The sequence below is a fragment of the Triturus cristatus genome, chromosome 2_2 (genome assembly GCF_964204655.1).
Source record: "Triturus cristatus chromosome 2_2, aTriCri1.1, whole genome shotgun sequence".
In the NCBI taxonomy this organism is placed as follows: Eukaryota; Metazoa; Chordata; class Amphibia; order Caudata; family Salamandridae; genus Triturus; species Triturus cristatus.
The window spans coordinates 707,461,693-707,481,467 of record NC_140582.1 but is presented as its reverse complement, the minus strand read 5'-3'; the positions used below and the strand labels follow the sequence as shown (position 1 = coordinate 707,481,467).

The window sequence follows — 19,775 nt, the reverse complement described above, 5'->3', positions numbered from 1 at the left end:
AAGAATCTCCTTCAAGCTCCTGATCCAGGCACACAAGGCACTCCACAAGACCGGCCCAGCCTATCTCAACAGTCGACTCTCCTTCTACGTACCCAACAGGAAACTCCGCTCCACAGACCTCTCCCTGGCTACCATCCCACGCATTCGTAGAACCACAGCCGGAGGCAGATCCTTCTCCCACCGCGCCGCCAAGACCTGGAGCACCCCCCCCCCCCCCCCCCCCCCCCTCAACCTACGACAAACCGAAGACCTTCTAACCTTCAGGAGACGACTCAAGACCTGGCTGTTCGACCAGTAGCAACAGTAACCCCCCACTCCCCACCCTCAGCACCTTGAAACCCTTGCGGGTATGTAGTGCGCTTTACAAATTATTTGATTGATTGATTGATGCTTACAGACTTTTCTTTGGCGCACTTCTGGCTCATGGGCTACCACACTGCCTATTTTTAAATAGACTTGTGACAATGTGCACAAACTCCATTTTGTTTACACAGCTAGACTGTTCTAGGAAGCTGGCTTTTTATGTGGTATTGTCAATGTAAGGGCACACCCTGCAAAAAAGTACAGACAACCCTTATTGGTTTACAGGGCATAAATTAATAATCACAAGTGCTCTATTTGTGGTAGTGTGGTCGAGCAGCTTAGGCTTATCAGAGGATAGTGTTAAGAATTTGTTGTACACACAGATTCAATAAATGACACACACCCAAGAAGGAAATCTGAGACCAATTTGGAAAAATAACACAGATTTTCATATAATTTTAGACCCCAAGATCATCAGAATCAGGTAAGTACTTTAGAAGATAGGAGTTTTACAGTAAAATACTCAAATAACGGTTTTTGAGGTACAAGCCTTGAATGCGGTAATGTTATCCTAAATGAGAAACATGCACTGCATACATATACTTGCGAGCGCTTACTGGAGAGTGCCTTTTGGGACTTAAGCTGCTTAGGGACCAAGGTCCAGGAAACCACCATCAGTTCGGTTTTATCTGCCCTGGTGAGTCCGGTTGCAGTGGTGGTAGTCACATTGGTAGCCTCAAGTGTTGCGCGTTAAAGTCAATGGAAGGGTATCTGTAAAAGAAAGGCTGCAAGAGGGGACTTGGGGACAAGTCTGGCAGAAACCATAGTGAGGCTCTTGAGGGTCTCTAGGGCAAGGAGACACTGTCGGTTTACGTGAACTCAGGCTGTGGGGCTCCGGTGCAGAGGTGTTTTGTCCATCGGGTCACTTGCATTGAAGGCTCTCACTTTTCTTGGTTGACCTGGAAAGGGGAATGTTAGACCTGGCACCATTGGCGTGGGTCTCCCTTCCATTTTTTGCTGTTGCCTCGTGTGTTTTGCTGGTTATAGATGCTTTGGGCACTGTGCCACAGCTGTTCAGTGCCACAGTGCAAGTGCTCCCTATGGTAAATTGATGTATGGATTAGTGACTCCATGATTGGCTTGATTGGTTTACTTGTCAGACCCTAGTACAGTGCACTGCGTGTGCCCAGGGCTTGTAACCAATGCTGCTGGTGGGCTTGCAGCACTGATTGTGCCACCCACAGGAGCAGCTTGTAAAGTGTGTCTCAGGTTTCAGAGCCTGTGTGCAGTCTGGTACTGCCATGCTGACTGAGCAAGTGCATCCACTTGCCAGTCCCTAAACCTTCCCTTATATAGATATTAGAAACCCCTATGGTAGTCCCAAGGGCAGGGTGCATTGTAGGTAAAAGGTAGGACATGCCCTGGTGTGTGTGGCATGTCCTAATAGTGAATTACAGTCGTTTTAGTTTTTCACTATTGCAAGGCTACCTGTTCTTCATAGGCCAGAATGGGCACTTTGGTTATTACATTTTATAATCCTAACTGACTCAGGGAACATGGTAGAAATTCGAATTTAGTATGCCTGAACTCAGAACAATAAAATACATCTTTTAGTGATGTTGGTTTTAACATTCTGTGTTTGAAAATGCCACTTTTAGAAAGTAGACATTTTCTTGTCTAACCATTCAAACCTGCCTCTGCTAGGCTGTGAATTCCTTGTCTGGAGTTTGAGTGACAGGGCTGGGGAATTCCAGGAGACAGGGTGAGATGGCCCAGTGGTGAATAGAGAGATCTGCATCTAGATGGGTGGGAGGAGTAGCACCTGGGACCTGAATAGGGCTGTGCCTTCCCTTCACAATGCTGGCTCCACCTCCTGGGGTGTGTCTGCCCTGCACTGTGAAAGGAAAGAAGGAGACATGTCAACAAAGTGCTCCAGGACTGACCAGAACTGGTTTGGACTAGGCAAAGGCCTCTCTGCCTTCAGAGAACAACGGGAAAAGGAGTATAAATATTGGGACCCAGACCCAAGAACTTTAGATCACTTCTGGGAATCAAGACAAACCTTTGCTGAGGAGAAGAACCAGGAAGATGAAGGGGGAGACTACCCCTGTGCTGTGTGTTTGGGGGGTTGGCCTGCAGTGGTTGCTTCATTGCCAAAGAGAGGAGAAAAGGACTGAGTGTGCTTTCTATCAACTGGAAGAAGAATCTCCAAGGGCTTGAACTAGAGCTTGCCTCCTGCCTGAAGTCTCAGGGATACAAGACTTCACCAACCAGTTCCCCCCGGAATTCCCTTGCTGGGAACTGAAGTGCCTGCTGTTGTGCTGGGCCATCTGAGAGACTGCGTGTCGCTGGGAGCTGGAAGCACGACGCAATAACGAGAAGCATGTCGCCGCCGCTGTCACCGCATCGCCGAGGAAGCGAGCCGCCGCTGCCATCATCGCATCGCCGAAGCGCGGCGCATCGCCGGAGAAGCGGGACGCTGCCACAGAGGTCATCGTCGCATCACCGGAGAAGCGCGTCGCAGGGCCTGTCGCGGCTCCAAAGATCATCGAGTTGCCGCACGGCCGTCGGGCGTGTCGCCTCACACCAACGTTGTTGCATTGCAACCAAGACGCCATTTTGTCGCATCGCACCCGAGAAGAGTATCGCATCGAGGTGCCAGCGTGTCGCATCGCACCGGAGTGCAGTAAGAAACCGACGCATCAACTCCCCACACAGTAAGGAAGCGAGCATCAACTCCTCTGCGCAGCAGTAAGGAACCGGCGCATCCACTAGCCTGCGTGTAAGGATCCAACGCATCACCTTCCCTGCAACCCTTTTGTTTCTTTGCGCTACGCATCTAAGGTACATTGAGAGTAAAGTGTTGCATTTACAAACTTGAGAGAACCAAGCTCTCTTAAGAGACTATTTTTGAAGTACAGTATTGTGGATTTTTGTCGTCTGGTCTTGTGTTAAGTCTATATATAAAAATACTTATTTTTATAATACAACCTGTGTGGTGTCTATTTGTAGTGTTGTCACTGTATTACTGTATGTGTTCACAAATGCTTTACACACTGCCTCTGAGATAAGCCTGCCTGCTCGTGCCAAGCTACCAAGGGGGTGAACAGGGGTTATTTTAGGAGTGTAGCCCCTTACCCTGATTAGACGCAAGGGTCGCTATTTGTCACAGGTACCTACCTATGCCAACTAGAGACCCCCAAATCTAACAGGGAAAAAAAACAGGATATCAGGGCCACTCTCGAAGCAGCTGTCATTGATCCTAGTTGGCAGGTCGGCTCGACAAGTCTTGGTTGTGGCAAACGCTCCAGGACCCAGGATATTGATGCTGGGAGGCTCCTGGAGGGTCTAGCGTCTTGAAACTTGCTGGAGAGACAGGATGACCTCCTAGAACAACGGTGACCTCCTCCTGGTGAGTTGCTCCCTTGGTGGACCTGGTGGTCAGCAAACAAGAGTACCGGACAAGCGCAGTCGGTGCCTGCAGCTGTAGGGGCGTGGTGACTATACCCCAATGAGATGCTGCAAGGTTGTTGAAGTGCTGGACAGACCTACCAAACTTTAGGAGGATTCACAGCTTCTGGACGAGTCAGGCAACTGTTGGGACAGCAGCAGCCAGGCAGGGTTTGGCACCAGTTTCAGAGCTGGTTCACAGTCCTTACATGGTCGGCTCTTCTTAGTCCTTTTTCAGGTCCCAGGTAGACGAATCGGAGTTCCTGGTCACTCAAGGAAGAAAGTGTGGTCCACACTTTATTCCTTGAGCGAACAGCTTCCTCTGCAGGCCGTATTACAGACGTTGCGCATACAGGCCCTTATCAAGGCGGCCCCCACGCTGTACATTTGCCATCTTTCTGCTCCGATCCAACAAGAGAGCCCATACTTGCCCTGAAGAAGTTCAATTCGTGAACGACACACGTTGGCTGGCAATCTATTTCTTGGGAAATAAACAAGACTTATTATATATCAAGACTCATTGATTAATTGACCACTACTGTCATAATAACGAGCAGTGCACCACCCCACCAATCCGATCCATAAACCTAATTGGCATAAAAGAAAGTAAAACCATAGAGTTTTTATGGATAGACAACTGGTCACATATATAACATATTACTGTCATTATGTTTTAGTCCAAAATCCAGCCAATCAGGCGTCCGCACTCTCTAGAACCTTCTCCCCAGAGGCTCAGGCCCTCAGATTTTTGTAGCACAAGAGTGACATAATAGTCAAATACATGATTGGAGCCTCTGAGGGGAGGTGGGTGGGTCGCATGTGAATCTATGAAAGACACCAATACTGGAGAACCACAGTTTACAGGTAAGTAACTTTTGTTCTTCTCCAGTATTTGGGTGTCTTTCATAGATTCACATGCTTGAATAAGAGTAGTGAGCAGTGATATCAGAATAATACAAGGTACATAAGAATCAAAGCTATAGCAATACCCAGTTCAAAAGACTATAGGCATATAAAATATAATATATATATATTTGCATATATATACATAAATAAATAATAAATGTACCTTGTATACAGGAGGAGGGAAGCATCAGAGGCTCACCTTATTTAAAAAGATTTCGAAGGACTGCCTGTCCCACAGCCGTGTCCGTGTTGTCTGCAGCATCCAGACAGTAGTGTCTCGTAAAGGTGTGTCTGCTGGACAATGTTGCAGCTCTGCAGATGTATTGAAGAGGCACCCCAGCAAATAGTGCAGTGGAAGACGAAACCTTCCTGGTGGAATGCGCTTGAACGGTTGATGTAAGTGGTTTTCCAGCTTGTTGATGGCAAAAAGCAATAGTAGAAGATATCCAGCGTGCTATAGTTTGTTTGGTAACCGGATGACCCTTTCGCATCCGTCCGTAGGCCACAAAGAGTTGGTCATTCTTACGAATAGTAGCTGTTCTTTGAAGCTAAAACTTGAGCCATCTCTTGACATCCAAAGAATGAAGCGTTTTCTCTGCAGGAGTTTGAGGATTTGGAAAAAATGTATTTAAAACAACTGGCTCATTGAGGTGGAAATCCGATGGCACCTTGGGGATAAAGGCCGGATTGGTGCGGAGTAGGACAGAGTCTTTAGTAAATTGAAGAAAAGGTGGTTTAGTAGTAAACGCCTGCAAGTCACTGACCCGGCGGAAGGATGTAAGAGCCAGGAGTAGGGAAGCTTCCAAGTAACATATTTGAGACTGACCTTATGGATTGGCTAAAATGGTGGTTTCATGAGCTGTGCCAATACAATGTTTAGATGCCAAGGTGGAGGTGGCCGACGTATCGGAGGAAACATTCGAAAAATTGTTGAATTACTCTTGACGAGTAAAGTGAGTTGGAGCCATCTTGACGGAATCGTGAGATTGCTGCTAGGAAAATTTAAGGGTAGAGTACGAGAGGCCTGATTTTGCGAGGTGCAAAAAGAAAGGCAAAAGTTGTTCTGGCTTGGAATGTATAGGATGTACTTGAGCTTCATTGCACCATAGACAGAATCGTTTCCATTTGAGTTTATATGTTTTCACAGTTGAAGGTGCTCTAGCCTGAGCCAAAACCTCTCTACAATCTAAAGGAATGTCCAAATTTACAAATTCATAGTGCTCAGGTTCCAAGCCGCTAAACGTAGAGATGCTGGATCGGGATGACAAATTTGGCCGTGTTCCATGGTCAGAAGATTTGGAAGAGGGCGAAGAATGATCGGGTCGCACTGAGACAGGAGCAGGAGTTCCGTGAACCAGATTTGTCGAGGCCACCGGGGGGCTATAAGAATAATGTGACAGGGCTCTTTCCTCATTTTCCGCAGAACCTTGGGGACTAGAGGTATTGGTGGAAAAGCGTAAGCATATATTTTTGACCAGTTCATCAAAAAGGCATTCCCGCATGACTTTGGTTGGGGAAGCCAACTTGCGTAGAACAGGCATTTGTGGTTCAGATATGTTGCGAACAGATCCAGATCTGGGGGACCCCATAATTGAAAAATGTGATCCAAAGTGGGTTGGTGCAATTCCCATTCGTGATTGGTCGTGGACGATCTGCTTATAGAATCCGCAAGATTGTTCGACACTCCCGGAACATGAACTGCTGTGAGGACGATGTGATGTTGAATCGCCCAGTTCCAAATTTGTTGAGCCTGAAGGGACAACAAGACGGACCTTGTGCCTCCCTGTTTGTTGCTGTAGTGCATGCACGTTGTGTTGTCCGTACAGATCAACACCGAGCTTCCTTGAATGATGGTTCGGAAAGCTTTCAGAGCCAGAAAAATGGCCAGTAACTCTAAAAGGTTGATGTGGCTTGTCTTTTGTTGAACGGTCCACTTGCCTTTTACAGTCAGTCCTTGTAAGTGGGCGCCCCAACCCTCGAGAGACGCATCGGTCGTGAGGGTGAAATTTGGAGTGTCAGCCAGAAACGGACGCCCTGAGGAGGTATTTTATTCGTGAGTCCACCATAAAAGAGTTATCTTTAGTCGACGTGTGACTCTGACTAAGTCATTGAAGGTTCCAGAGACTTGAGCCCATTGTTTGTCCGATTCCTCCTGGACAGGTCTCATTTTCAGGCGGCAGTGAGGGACTAGAGGAATGCACAAGGACAACATCCCTAGGAAAGATTTCAACTGTCGGACAGAAACGGACTCTTTTAGATGGATAGAAGTCGCTAGATTGCGAAGACGTTGACGTCTTTCGTGCGACACCAAAGATTTTCCTTGCCTGGTGTCTAGAATGGCTCCCAAGAACAGTCTGTTTTGGGCTGGGAGAAACTGAGATTTGTCCATGTTTAATGTGAGGCCCAGAGATTGGAAGAGGGACCTCCAGAACAGAGTTTGTTTGGATGCCAGTTCGAACGACTTTGCCTTCAGTAGGCAGTCGTCTAAGTATGGAAAGATTTGCACTCCTTGTAGACGAAGGGAAGCTGTCACCGGTGCAAGGACTTTTGTAAATACTCGGGGAGCGGAGCGAAGGCCGAATGGAAGGACCTTGAATTGGAAGTCCTTTCCGGCTACTCTGAATCTGAGAAACTTTCTGTGTCTCGGCAGTATGTGAAGATGGCAATAGGCATCATGAAGATCCAAAGTTGTCATAAACTCTCCCTGGTTTAGAAAAGGAAGCACTTCTTGAAGGGACAACATGCAAAAAGTTTGCCTTTTGATATATTTGTTTAGGGCACGTAGATCCAAGATGGGGCGCCAGTCTCCCGACTTTTTCTGTATGAGGAAGAACTTTGAATAAAACCCCCTGCCCTTCTGTAGTTTTGGCACCACTTCGATCGCGCCCTTTCGTAGTAAAAGTTTTAGCTGATTCAAAAGTTCTTTTAGGTGAGCAGGAGGGGGACCTTTTGGTGGAGAATTGGGAGGAATCTTTACGAATTCCAATGCATGTCCCCTGTGCACAATATCCAGCACCCATTGATCGGTAGTAATTTGTGACCATTTAGAGTAGAAGTGGGAGATTCGACCTCCAACTTATGAAAAAGCGGGAGGACTCTGTGACGGTGTGCGGTGAAAGTCATTGTTTTTTGGAGGAATCCTTTCCTCTGTAAGAGGATTTCCCTCTGTATTGTCTATAGTTGGAAGAATGCTGCTGTCTATATGACTTTTGATTCTGGGAGGAGTAGCGGTTTTGTCCTTGTCTGTACTGATTAGAATTTCCTCGAAAGGAAGAAGAGGCGCCACGACCTCTTGCACCTCGAAAAGGCTGCTTTTTGAACTGTAAAGTCCCAAGAGCATGAGCAGGGTCAGTGTCCTTATTAATAGTTTGAAGGGCATCGTCTATATGCTGGCCGAACAATGATTCACCGTCGTAAGGCATGTCCAGTATTTTTGTCTGTACCTCCTGACGGAAAGACGTGGCCCGTAACCAGCCCTGATGCCTGAGGACTGCTGCACCCGCCAAAAGACAGAAACCAGTGGACGATACATCAACAGCGCAATCGATAATTTCCGAGGAAATTCTTTCTCCTTCTTGGAGAATTTTTAATGCCTCTGGCCTAGACACTTCAGGGATAAGGTCTATAAGAGATGATATGTCTGACCACATTTGGCGGTCGTAACACCCCAAGATAGCTAAAGAATTGGCCGCACGAACTGTAGTTGCAGCCATAGTAGAATTCTTTTTTTCCTATACCATCCAGGCGTCTACCCTCTCGATCTGGCGGTGCAGACAATGGAGATGATGGGTTTCTGGATCGACGCTGAGCTGCCTGAGTAATTATGGAATCAGGCTTGGTTTGCGAAATTAGACAAGCAGGAGAATTTGGAGGGGCCTTGTATTTTTTATCTAGCCTAGGAAGGATAGCTGGAATGGAATTAGGATTTTGCATTAGCTTGAGGCCTTCCTGCCAGATAAAATCGATAATTGGAATACAACGGACTTGTTTTTGAGGTTGATCCTTAAAATCATACAGGAAACAATCTTCCTCTCTGGTGGTCATAGGAAGGTGGAATCTTTTAGCAGCTCTTTCCATGAGCAAATGAAAACCACCGATGTCGACCGGTGGAGAATCCAAAGGAGCTGGATCAGCGGGAGATGGCGTTTGGATTTGATAGTTGTTCCATTCAGAAACAAGGGATCCGTCATCCAGCTCACCTTCTTCTTTGTCACCGTCATCATCCTGCTCGTCGACAATGTCTTCCTCTATGATTTCAGGAACTTCAAGAAGTTGAACTCTGGTCGCCGACGTAGGTGTGGCCACTGATTCCTTATTTGGAAGAGGTTGTGGAGGTACCTGCAGCGTTCGGGAAGTCTGCACAGCATGTGGAAAACGGCAGTAGTAATCATCCAACATATATTGGAGGTTGGAAATAAGACTTAAAGGCATTTGTGCCATAGGTAGTTCCTGCGCCGGTTGTGTGTCACAAGTCGAGAAATCTTCCTCTTGTAAGTCATCATCATCATCATTGGATTCCTGACACTTTATTAGAAGTTCAGAGGGACTGCGAGCAGCCCGAAATCTGTCATCTTCGGATTCCTCATCGTCAGACGTAAATAGCACTTCTGGAGGCTGAGAAGGTGCTTGAATTGGCATTAGGGTATCCAAAGAGGAATGTAGTCGTTGAAGCAAAGAGCTTGAAGCCTTTAGTGGTACCAGATCTATGGATGGAGTCGTAGCCGGTATTGCTGACGATAAAAGTCGACGTTGAGACACAGTCGACGACGAAGCCACCGCCGATGACGAAGCCACCATCGACGACGTATGCTTTTTTCTATGTTTGCTTGCCGTCGTCGACGATGTTAAAGGCACTGTAGATGAAATGGGTCTCACCTTAACAGATACCAGCGTCGACGGTGAAGATGCAGACGACAGGATCATAGCCGGCTTCATAGACACAGAAGTCGAAGTCGTCGACGTAGATGTGACGACGGCAGCTCTCGTCGACTGAGGAAGCGTTGATGTGCTCGTAGACGAGAGAGGCAGTTTCTGAGGTAAAAACTGCGCAGATGGAATCTTTGACGCCTGAGAATCAGATCTCGGGGGCGTAACGGATTCAGAGAGGCTCCTGGGGGGGAAATCACCCCTTTTGAAGATGAAGGTTGGGTAGTGGGCTTATCAACATGATGTTTCTTCACCACCTTAGGTCTTGGAGAAACCTTCTGAGAGTCACTTGTTCTCTTCAAGAAGGGAGCAGTTTTGATTGAAGACACACTCTCCACATCTGAGAGAGGATTCTCTGAAGTCTTCAACTTCTGTAGCCACAGAAGGAGACGCCCTTCTCTGTCTTTTAAAGTCTTCTGAGAGAAGGTCCTACAAATTTTACAATCTTTTACCTGATGTTCAGGATATAAGCAATAAATACATTTCTTGTGAGGGTCTTCAGAATGAAGCCTCAGTTTACCACAACTTCCACAAGGTCTGAAGAGGGATTTCTTGGAAGTAGACATCATAGAGGTAATCTTCTGAGAAGGTATGAGAAGAAAAACTGAGCACGCTCAGGGAGACTCCCTTCACACGACATGCGGTAGAAAATCTGAGGGCCTGAGCCTCTGGGGAGAAGGTTCTAGAGGGTGCGGACGCCTGATTGGCTGGATTTTGGACTAAAACATAATGACAGTAATATGTTATATATGTGACAAGTTGTCTATCCATAAAAACTCTATGGTTTTACTTTCTTTTATGCCTATTAGGCTTATGTTATTACTACATTGCTATGTTATGTACCGTGGGACTCCCACTTCGACGACGGGGAATATTCAAGCATGTGAATCTATGAAAGACACTCCAATACTGGAGAACAACAGTACTGTGAGAAAGTCAACCTTTTTGCCTTGATCACCCCCATTTTTTGACTGATACTGGTGGTAACTGACTGACTGTGCCCTGGGCTCTGCTAATCAGGCCCAGGGCCAATGCTCTGCTTAATAAGGTATATGGTAATTAGGAGCAATTACAATTGGCCCAGACAATCAAGCTGTGAGTCTCTAGTATATGGTAGGGCATGTAGATGTAGCGGCCCAGCAGATTATCTACACTTAAGTATGCACTGTTGTGTGGCCTTCAGCCATTTTAAAAGTCAGCACCACTTAACATGCAGCTTTACACTGAAATTAAAATGCAAAATCGAGTTTGGATTAAAAGGTACTTCAAAGTACCTTCCTTATTTTCACATATAAATCACCCTGAAGGTCTACCCTAGGTGTTCCCAGTGTAGGGTGCCATGTCAAAATGAGCTGGGGCATTTTAAAAGATGTTTTATGAGCCCTGGCGAGGGAAAAACTACCAATTTCATTTTTCCCTGTTGCAGCATTTTAGCTCCATAGGCTAACATGGGAATACTAATAGAGTTAGCTAAAATAATATTTCATGAACTTAAAGGATTAGTAATAATAAATCCAACAACTTACCACTGTTGAAGTTGTCATAACTAATACAGAAAATAAGTTAAAGAAGTTTATTTTCTGTGAGCCAAAATCTAGCCTTTTAGCTGCCTCTCCTGATTGGCCAGCCCTTAACAGGCTTAGCCAAACTGCTTTGATGAGGTGATTGGTGGCCTGCATAGAGACAGAGGTTAACTGGTTGGGGGAGATCTGAAGCAGCAGAGAACTGGTCAGGAAGGGGGCTGGGTAATCAAACTGATCTTCAAAGAGAGAAGGACAGTAAGAAAGCAAGCCAGGCCTACCCCCTCGTCCTGTACCCCCCAGCCAGATGGGATACCAGGGAATGGGATTTTCAGAAGGTCTGTAGGAGGGAGTGTTAAGGGAAATGAGCCACACCAGTAGGTCGGCTTAGCCAGGTCTCCACTCCACGGAGAAAGATTCTCCATTTTTAATTGTAAAGTGCAGTACTTTTTGGGACAAGACTAGGCCACTTTGGAGGAAGCGTCATGATTTTGGATAGCAACCTGCTCACCACTGGACAGAGGTGCCCCCATACATGTCGCCCCAGCACATTGGATACATTTGTGACAGCTGCACAGCAACTCAGATCTGCTGCCTGAAACTATAAGAAGAAGGACTGCCCTGACGGAAACCTGGTCTGCACCCCCAAAGGATTGCACTCTGAAGGACTGCTCCTTCTGCACACTTTGAGCTACAGCCCTGAGGACTTAGCCTTGCTTCAAAAAAGTTTAAGGTGTGGACTCCCGGAAAGCAACAGGTTAACAGAGCTCACCTGCACCATCTCCCCTAAGACGTCCACAGCCTGGAGTGTGTCCAGTGGACTGGTAATGATTTGGTAAGGTGCACTGTGGGAATTGTAGTCCCAAATGTCCAAGGACCATCTCTTGGATTTGTATTTTGGACACTAAACCTTCAAGAGGAACTTCAGGAAGAAGTTCCAGAAGTTTGGAGCCACTTTTGAAAAAAAGCTGTATAAGATGACTGAGCCGTCGAGTCAGGCCGCCGATGTCGAACAGCGACCTGGCCTGGATTTCAGGTTCGTCCTGCTGAAAGCTCCGGAGCTCAATACTTCCAAGATTTCACCAAGGCCTCACGCTGAGCCAAGCCATCATTGTCGACTCAGATCCCGGCCTGAAGAGGAGTCCCGCTCGACGACAAGAGAAAATCCTACAGAAAAGTGTGAAGGTAAAATTGTGACCAAGGCCTCCTGCTTAGTGTATCTAGGACTTTTATTCTATTAATTATTTTAATGAAAACCAAAAACAAAATAATTGAGACCCAGAAGGAACCAGTTTGCTAAGCGGGGAGAATGGGAGGGTCGTTAAGGAATCTGTGGCTACATCCTGTCTCTTCCAGATAATGCATTACCAAAGGTAAGTAACTTGTTCATCTGATAAGAAATCTACGGCTAGATGTCTCTATTTTAGAATAAAATGCCAAAGGCATAAATCCCCGGATGAGGGTTTGCGAGCTGTAATCATGAAATCTCTTCCTAAGACTAACCCGGTGCAGAACAAGAAAAAAGACCAGCAATTTCCAATATTGTAGGTGAGCATAAACCTACCTAACCATATGAAGTCCCCTAGGAGGGCCCAGAGGTAAATCAAGTTGCAAGACATTTAAACCATGGGAATAATCTAACCATGTCAGTACGATCAATTAGCCTTAGTAGCTCTCACGTCACAAGAACTGTGGACATAACCAGAGTAACCAAGAACAAGTTACTTACCTTCGGTAACCATATATTAGTAGTGAGATTCCTTACCTTAGAATTACCCCCAGGCGTCAGACTGGATCCGGAAAGTTTTTGTCAGCGGTACCCCTGTGCGTCGGAAGGTGGCGTCATGCAGCTCCGCGTCTGTCGTTGGAGTCGCGGTCGCCGAGATGACGTTGCGGCAGCTACTTAGATGCCGCCCTCGCGCGCTGACGTCAGTTCTGTAAACGACTTTCCGCGGCAGAAAACGCAGAGCCATGCAAGATACTGACCAATGGTGCCTTGAAACTAGGGCCCTGAAAGGGATGGCCTTAACCCTAGAAATCAGTTCGCAGAACGGGGAGGATGAGTGGGGCGTTAAGGAATCTATCACTACTAATGTTTCTTACAGATATATCGTTACCGAAGGTAAGTAACTTGTTCATCTGAAAGAAACACATAGTGATAGATTCCTTACCTTAGAATAGATACCCCACAAATACCAACCCCGGTGGTGGGTCTGCGAACCAAGATCACACCAGGAAGTCTCGGAGAATAGAACGGCCAAAGAAGCCGTCTCTCCGGACTTGGCTGCCCAGGCAGTAGAGCTTAGTAAACGTGTGCAGCGAGGCCCACGGAGCTGCCTGACAGGTGTCTTGCAGGGAGACACCATGTCCCAATGCTGTAGTGGCTGCAGCCGCCCTGGTAGAATGGGCGCCCAGCCCCAACGGAGCTTCTTTTTTAGCCAGAGAATAACAGGCTTCGATACACAAGACGACCCTTCGGGAGATAGTCTGCTTGTGTACGGACCGACGTTTTTAGGCGCCAACGTAGCCAACAAAGAGCTGGTCATCCACCCGGAACTGTTGTGTGGTTCAAGTAAAACGAGAGGGCACGTTTTGGGTCCAGACGGTGGAGCCTCTCTTCCTCTCTAGAAGGATGCGGAAGCGGAAAGAAGGTGGGCAAAGTGATGGTCTGCCCGATGTGAAAAGCAGTTAACCTTTGGCAGAAAGGATGGACGTGTCCCGAGTACAACCTTGTCCGGATGGACAGATAGAAACGGAGGCTTACAAGAAAGAGCCTGGAGTTCACTCACTCTCCTGGCAGAGGTGATGGCAACCAGGAAAGCAGTCTTCAAGGTTAGCAGACAAAGAGGACAGTTGTAAAGCGGCTCAAAGGGAGAGCACATTAAATATGTTAGAACCAGGTTCAAGTCCCACTGTGGCATCACAAAAGGAATAGGAGGGAAAATGTGAGTAATGCCTTTGAGAAATCTATTTACAACAGGGGACTTGAAAAGAGAGAGCTGATCAAGGAGCCTGAGAAAGGCCGAAATAGCAGAAAGATAGCCCTTGATAGTGCCCAGAGCAGAGCCTTGCTGGGCCAAAGAAAGAAGGAACAGAAGAACCTTGAAAGAGGGGCAGAAAGGGGATCCACAGCCTTTGCTGTGCACTATGCCACAAATATGTTCCACCTGCAGGCGTATACCGACTTAGTAGAGGGACGCCTGGCTGCCAGAATGACATCACAGACATCAGGAGGCAAGTCAAAAGGAATCAACTGCCGCCACTCAATCTCCACGCAAAGGGGTGGAGGCTGGACAGGTTCGGGTGGAGGACCGTCTCCTGCTGCTGCAACAGAAGATCCTCCCGAAGAGGAAGTCGGATCGGGGGATCGATGGTCATACTGAGTAGCTCGGGATACCATAACCTTCGAGCCCAGACCGGAGCCACAAGAATGCCCTGGGCCCGGTCACGCTTGATCTTCTTCAGCACTCTGGGTAGAAGTGGTATAGGCGGAAAGGCGTACAACAGACCGCAACTCCACTCGCGACAAATAGCGTCGCCTAGCAAGAGTCGCCTTGAAAATTTCAACACGCAGAACTGCTGACATTGCGCGTTCTCTTTGGTGGCGAATAGATCTAACCAAGGCTCTCCGCACTGTTGAAAGAGACCTTGCGCCACGTCATTCGTGATCCATCATGCACCTGCGGCTGAGTTCATCCACCCTGGCGTTCAGTGAATCTGCCAGGTGTTGAACCACCAGGGAAATGCCCTGCTGTTCCAGCCATGTCCAGAGGCGCAGAGCCTCATGACATAGGGTCCACGAACCCACTCCACCTCGTTTGTTGCAGTACCACATGGAGGTGGTGTAGTCTGTGAACACCTGCACCACTTTCCCTTTGACATAGGGAATGAATACATTCAGTGCAAGTCGGATCGTCCGAAGCTCCAGAAGGTTGATATGGAGCTTGGACTCCGCCGGAGACCAGAGGCCTCGGATCTCCGCTTCTCCTATGTGCCCCCCCCATCCCAGGAGGTAAGGAGGTCGGTCATAGGGGTAGAAAGGCCCCATCGGTGTAGAGCGACGCTGTTCCAGCTCCGTGTACATGTCGGGGCCGGCGTCGTCCGGTGCCACAGGCGACGTTGGAGGTGGTGCCAGTGGGGTCAACATCGGTGAAGGTGTAACAAGGTCAACCTGCGTCGACCGCAATCCAGGCCTGGATCCTTGGGGGCCCTGCGGTGCTGGGGCCGAAGCAGACAGCGATGCCGGAGCCACCGACAGTAAAGGGCGAGGACCCCCAGTCGGGCCCGCTGGGCTCAATGGCGCGCCGGCGGGTCCCGATGGCCCAAAGAGGCAGGCAATGGCTGCCAGAAATTCCTGGAGCTGGGCTGGAGTTGCCGATGGACCCGGGAAGGGCGGGTAGGCTGACGACAACACTGTAGGCTCCGCTGGAGCTGCACCACCCACACCGTCAGGCACGAGGGGAAGTCGTTCAGCGATGATGCTTCTTCGACTTCTTGTGTTTCATCTTACCTGACCCCGAGTGCGAAGACTTCAATACAGAAGTACGATGGTGATGGCTTCGTGACTGGTCCGTCGACCTCCCACAGGACCGGGACCTTGAGCGGCACGGAGCCGACTGCCGGACTTCAAGCAACTTTCGGGGCTGCTCCCGCAAAGTCTTCTGCACCATGGACCGGCAGTCGGGGCACGACTTGGGGTCGTGGTCGCGCCCCAGGCAGTAGAGACACATGCGGTGCGGGTCCGTCACCGACATAATCCGATGACACTCCCTGCAAGACTTGAAACCGGGCATCCCTACGACACCAGGAGTCGATCGACTCGAAAAAAATCGAGGTCCAAAAGCCTCAAAAACACAGTCAAAAAGGACTAGGGGTACTACTCTCTCCGGACCTGCGCTTGCTGACCCAAAAAAAAAAAAAAGGAACTGAGGTCAGCGCGCGAGGGCAGCGTCTAAGTAGCTGCCGCGATGTCATCTAGGTGACCACGACGCCACCAGCAGGGGTACTGCTGAAAAAAACTTTCCGTATCCAGTCTGACCCCTGGAGTAATTCTAAGGTAAGGAATCTATCACTATGTGTTTCTTTCAGATAAATATAACACAATAAAATCATGAGAAAGGTATTACCCATGGCAATAAGACTTTCACCACAACCATTTAATCATATACTCAAGTCCCAACAGCATGTTCAAACCTGTGAACCCAGAACAGCTGGCAGTGTCATTAAACAACACCTGTAAACCAAAGAAGGTCATGGAGAAAAGGCAAAATTAGCCCCTGTTGACAGAGAAGCAGTCCTTCCATACAAAAAAGAACCAGAGATGTACAAGGACCTCCAGAAGATCCCATATACACAAATGTACATATATAGACACGAATACAGAAGAGTAACATGATTGTAAACAGAGACAATAATCGGCAGGCAACAGTGACATAACAGCATGTGACTACAGCGTAATCATACCCACAGAAAAACAACGGCATCCAACCGATCAGGATAATGCACGTTGCCTAAAAGACCACCATTAATAATGGTAAAATAATATCGAATAAGATATCAAGAATAAAAGAAAATCTTGATAACCTAACCAAAACAAAAAGTCTACATAAAACCTTGTTTTATGAATAGAGACCATCTACAGATGATCTGGTAAAAGACTAAAATCTAAAACTTTAAAAAGGGATCCCAAATAAAAGAATCCAACCACTGAGAAAGTCGAACATTAAAATGTCTGGCACTCTAGGAACGACATTTTACTGTGTGTGAACCCAACACAGTCCCTAGAGGTAGGAGATAAGGAAAAGCGTTGCCTATCAGCAACTACAGACAGATACATAACAAAATGAACTGACCTATAAGAAAGCAAAGACCCTGAATGTCAGGAATAAAAGACTACTACAATGGTAGAAACTTTGAGGTCCATGCCTCTCCTCCTCAAGGATCAATCTATATTAAATCTTCGTAGAGTAAAATGTTCTTCAGAAACGTAGAAAACTCCACAGTAATAACGCACAGCGTTACAACAATCTAGAAAAGGGCAAAATATTACATAACTTTTTCCAATAGAAGGAACAGAATGACTTAATATACTATATCCGCCACAAGATCTAATATAACATGATATAATATCAGGAAAGCCAGCAGTAATTAATGGGGAGAAAGAACAAATATGCTCAATATCACAGGCCATAAGACGGAACTTGAACAGCAATATAATGTCTTAAAACTTCACAAGACAAGCGTTTGGCTAATAATGTTCCACATCCAGCAGAGGTAGAGGACTTCATCTATCACGTAAACGATAAGGCAAGTACCAGGGCATAAAGCTGAAGTCACATCAATAATAATGTAGGTTAGGAGGTAACTTCTGTGAAAATGTCACAAGAAATTCTGGTATAGACACCTAAGTGAAAGGAAACTCAAGCACAGAAAATGCTTGAAACACTGCGTGCACTACGGGTTAAATATATGCAAATTTATGTTCACTTATTTGCAATTATTTCAAACGAAAACCAACAATGTTTTCAAGAAATACTGATACCACAATAGATTTCAAACAAAAGACATCTTTGTTTAAAAAAATAAATTTTCATGCGATTATCAACGCATGTTACAATGAATACTGTAATTGTATATTATACAAGTTCTAACGATGTATCCATGTTCCATGTTTTACAAGTGCAAATGTTGTAGAAATGCAGGTCAAAGGTGTGCAGCCCAATGCATTTCGGGACCATTTGGGCTGCACATCTTTGACCTGCATTTCTACATTTGCACTTGTAAAACATGGAACATGGATACATCGTAAGAACTTGTATAATATACAAGTTCTAACGATGACACATACTGTCAAGTACCTACTTTCAGGTGCTATGTTTTGACAAAAGAAACCATTTGAAATGTCTAATGTGGTTTTATATTTTTTATGCACAATGTTATTCATTAATGCTGTACATGCATTTTGATACCTGTCAGGTTTTCTCAAATTATCCCTATTCCTGAGGTTATACCTCCTTTCAGAGGGCTCCTTTTGTGGAGACCTACCTCAGGGTTGAGAATGTTTCTCTTCTGAATGTGGTTTGTTATTTTCCCACTTCTTTTTAGAAGATGTATGATTGTGTTTAATAAAGTCCTTCTCAGGACCGTCAGTCAGTTGTGGTTTAACTGGTTTTCCACCCAAACTATCTCTGCCTAATTCTTCATAGGATTTTTCTATTATTCTGGGTAGTTCTTGTTGATGTTCTGTTACATCAAATTCCCTTAAGCGTTGGCGGATCGCCACTTATGCTGCGTCCCCTTTGATATTACATAATATTATTGTTGAGACCTGGCCGAAGTTTTTTTAGTAATTTCATACCTAAATTCAGAGCAGGCTCTGCCCCGTATTCATTTTGAATTTGTTTCAGGGCATCAGGTATTACCACAATAGACGGAATGCCATGTGTTTTAGTATAGATGGCAGCAAAGACTGTTCCCCAAGTGGTGCAGTCTTCCAAATGTGGTGTGATCCCCATTGGTAAATAGATTGTTAGGATTCTGTGTTTCTCATAAGGGCTAGTATAAGGAAATAATGCTTCAATTTGAGTAATTTTTTTAGCTATCCAGAATGGAATTTGTTCACGTTTTGTGGGCATTTTACCCATGCCTGCGTGTAAAGTCTGTGGAGTAATTTTTAGTGTATTCCCCTGGTGAGGGGTTTGATTTGGAATGGTTAAAGGTGGTTGGACTGTGAAAGTCCGCATGACATATTGGACTAACTGTCTGTAAATTTTTATTAACTCTAAGTTGGGTGAGTAATTCATCGTCTGACATCTCTTCGAGATCGGCCACGTTGCTCCTGGTCTACCTAGTGGACTGTGCCAGGTAATGTGATTGTAATGTTTTAGGGCGCCTTTAAAACAGAGATTATGTTCCTGGTATGTGAGTGGAATTTCAACATCCTCAAAAGGAATATATTCCTCAGGTGGTTCATCTTCTTTATAGAAGTGAAACACTTTTGTTACTGGATTTGATTCTGGGAATACTATCCATCAATAGAATACCTCTGTCTGAAAAGATTCATGTGCCTCTATCACAAAAACTGCTCTACCACCTCTTGGTGTTAGGCCATGTGTTATACGTTTTAGAGTGGTGGCTCTCCTTAAATTTGGATGGATGTTTATAACACCCTCATCGGTTTCATTTAAACCTGTAAGATTAAAAGCTGTTACGACTTGGTCAGTCGCAGCCCCACCGGTCACAGTATTATTATCCCCGTTTTGGGACATTGTTTTTGAAAAGTGTAGAGCAAGTTTCAAGGAAACAAAGATAAGGTGCACAATATTTTGGAACACTGTATCCTTCAATGAAAAACAAACCAAACAGCTAATACATAGGATTTTCGTCCTACTCAGCTATGGCGGATATTAACCCTACCCACTCCAGAAGTCTTATGGAGTATGTGAGTAGGGGTCTCTGAGAAAAGCAGGACTGAGTTACTTCAGTATCTAGCGTTAAATTTGTGCCTTACCAAACACGTTGGGTGCCATGTAGTGTAGTTCCTATTTCCCTTATAGGCTCTGCGCATTGGAATAATATACACTATAGTTGGGGCATAGGACTGAGGTCAGTATGCCTCTATCGAGTACATTAAACTTAATTACTTTGTGTGCCAGCTAACTCAGAGGCCAC

At 46.3% G+C, this 19,775-nt stretch overlaps 1 protein-coding gene across 2 annotated transcripts in view; it reads right to left on the bottom strand.

Moving 5' to 3' along the window:
- Nucleotides 1-19,775, bottom strand: part of TRAPPC11 (trafficking protein particle complex subunit 11) — a 626,226-nt gene that overhangs the window by 134,828 nt on the left and 471,623 nt on the right. The window lies entirely within an intron of this gene.